Below are 3,274 nucleotides of genomic sequence, written 5' to 3' on the forward strand. Positions count from 1 at the left end.
GACGATGCCCGTTGGGAACAGTGCAATGCGAGTCATACCAGTTTGTTGTGTCCACCTGTTGCACCCAATATCAGGCAGCGTGTGACGAACCCATTTTGGTGTTAGCATTATGCTATGCTTTAGCTATTGAAAAATAGCAGATCTACAAGCTCATAGCGCGCCACCGAGTGGCGCGCTGGGAGCTTGTAGGTCTGCTATTTTTGAAAAATCGAAGAACGACTGACATAGAAACATAGCTTTTTCAGAAAACTGTCAGGATGTAGAAGACATTTTTAGAATCTGATCTCAGGTCAAAATGGGTTAACTCTATGACTTCATATTGGTGTCATCATGCAGGGATCTCCATACATGGGCATAAAAAGGACTGTCCACAGGTGTGCGAGCTTGTCACTGATTTGTATCTACACACTTATACACCTGTACTATATGCATTGCTATCCAATATACCTGACGAAGGCCACAGAGGCCGAAACGTTGTGTTTTACCCCGCCTTGGTAAATAACGTTTTTGGGGAGCTTTCAAAACGGTGTGCAGACATATTCTTCCTTTTTCTTAAAAGGGACACACACATATACAGAGACCTCCATATATAGGCCTTAAATATGACTGACAGACAAACAGATACAGATATGTTTTTCTTTGTTGAGTTTTGTTTCTGGACAAAGGGTGATTGAATTATGTTGGCCTGTATATTATGACTATTATGATTACCTTGAAGCCGATTGTTTTTTTTTTGTGGCTTTTGTATACCCCATTAAGACCAGAAAAGTAAGCCTGGGACCGAGGCTAATTAAGACCAGGAATGCATCTGTGTCACCTTGGTTTTTAACCATTATGGTTAAAGTTAACCATTATTTTAAACTTTAGCTGTTGAAAAACAGCAGATCTACAAGCTCATAGCGCAGCACCGTGTGCCACACTATGAGCTTGAAGATCTGCTATTTTTGAAAAATCACGTGTGGAAATATTTGAATATTCTTTCACAGTGAACGTTTTTAACTCATATTTTTTGCATCTGGGGGATCCCTGGAACAACACATTTTCAGATGGGGGTCGGCGGCCAAATACAAGGGCTATAATATTTGGGGTCCTTGACATGAAATTGTTTGAGAACCACTGACATAGAAACATATGTTTTTCAGAAAACTGTTAGGATTTAGAAGACATTTGGTAGAATCTGGTCTCGGGTCTCAATGGATATATATATATATATATATAATACCAACTCCACTGCATGGCACACTAGCCTACATGTAAACATAAAAAACCCAATGCACTGTACCTGGAGCATATTTCCATGTACATGTGCTGTGGTTGGAGGTGGTCTGCATATTCAACTCTGGTGTCAACAGTGGTTGTACTCAACCTGTTTTCAGCCCGTGACCCCGTGGGACCCCCCTCCTGACAAGCACTCGGAATGTCATTTTGTTTGGCTCTAGATCATGGGGTTTCGACCTTTTTGTCATATATCAAGGGCAGGCCCGTTATTTATTCGGGATTTGAGCCATGGACCACTATTTGATGAGATTTGTGTATTGATGTTGGTACCATTGGGAGAGATAACAGGCAAACGATCAATTATTCTATATTCTCTAATTGTGTAGACTTGTAAGTTAAGTAATGCAGATATTTAGCAATCATTTCACGCTCTCAAGAGTTAAAGATCTATATGGGTCCATTAGGTTACCAACTCTCCATCATTTAGCTGGGGCCCACCTGGAACCCCCTCAAGGGCCACTGGTTGAAAACCACTGCTCTAGATAAATATTGTGGGAAAAGGCCAATCGACAAGCTCACAATGACTGAAATAATTGCCTTTCTTATATTATTTGACAATTTAGACACAGTTTGAACAGTTTGTATAGTAGTTTGTTAGGTAATAAGGTCTTACACCAGTGTTCAATACAAGTTATTTAAATCAGAAGTGGTGGAACTTTTTTACTTAAGTAAAGTCAATCAAATTGCAGTCAAATCAATTGCACTGCAATTTAGAAAGTGCTCATTGTGCAGAAATGTCCCATATAAGTTTGCAAATAAAACTCTTTTGAAAATAGCAGATCTACGATCAGATCTCAAAATAGCAGATCTCCCGATGAGACGCATTGGGAGCTTGTAGATCAGCTATTTTCAAATGGCCGAAATGTATGCAGGGCTAAAGCGGTCAATGTATGTTTTGTAATAATAATCCAAATCTATAAAGTAACTATAGTAGGCCTAACTAGTTTTCAAATAATTGTAGTGGAGTAAAGTACATTATTTACCTCTGAGATTTAAAGAAGTAAAAGTACTGGAAATACTCAAAGTAAAACATACCTCAAAATTGTACTTGAGTAAATGTACTAAGTTACTTTCCACCACTGTTGGACACTCGCTCTGTCCTTTTTAGTTTGGAGTAGGACATCACTGCAATTCAACCTCTCGGCCTGTAGAGGGCGCCAACAGACATAAAATGTATATGTCACAGTGGTTGTCAACCTTTTTCATATCAAGGTCCATTATTGATGCATTTGAGCCACGGACCACAATTTGATGACATTCAGCCTCTCAGACTCAAGACTAATGAATATTATGTTAGCGTTGACACACAATCCCATACTGTTGGCAAACATTGATCAAAAATAACAATTCTACATTCTCTAATTATGTAGACTTCTGTAGAAGTAATCCAGATGTTTAACATTAACCCTTTTTGACCTGAGATCAGATTCTAAAAATGTCTTCTACATCCTGACAGTTTTCTGAAAAAGCTGTTTCTGTCCGTCGTTCTTCGATTTTTCAAAAATAGCAGACCTACAAGCTCGTAGCGCGCCACTCGGTGGCGCGCTACGAGCTTGTAGATCTGCTATTTTTCAATAGCTAAAGCATAACATAATGCTAACACCAAAAGGGGTTCCTGCCCAAAATGGGTTGATGTAACTCTTGAGTGTAAAATGAAACCAAATGGACCCGTACAGTCCATTTGGTTTCATTTTACACTCTCAAGAGTTAAAGATCTATAAGAGTCCATTTGGTTACCAGCTCTCCATCATTTAGCTGGGGGATCACCAGGAAACCCCCCCGGGGCCCCCGGGCCACTGGTTGAAAACCACTGACCTATGCAAAGACAGTCAAGTTAACAATGAGGCCTGAAATGAACTTCTATTGTCTAATAAATGATATGGATATAATATTGATACTAGGGCTGTCCCGATCATGTTGCAGCTAGGGGTAACTACAGAAACACTTTTGAAATGTATACAAAATCCAGCTATATTACAAACACAAGAGACAGACA

This window comes from Electrona antarctica (assembly GCF_951216825.1).
Source record: "Electrona antarctica genome assembly, chromosome: 23".
Classification (NCBI taxonomy): Eukaryota; Metazoa; Chordata; class Actinopteri; order Myctophiformes; family Myctophidae; genus Electrona; species Electrona antarctica.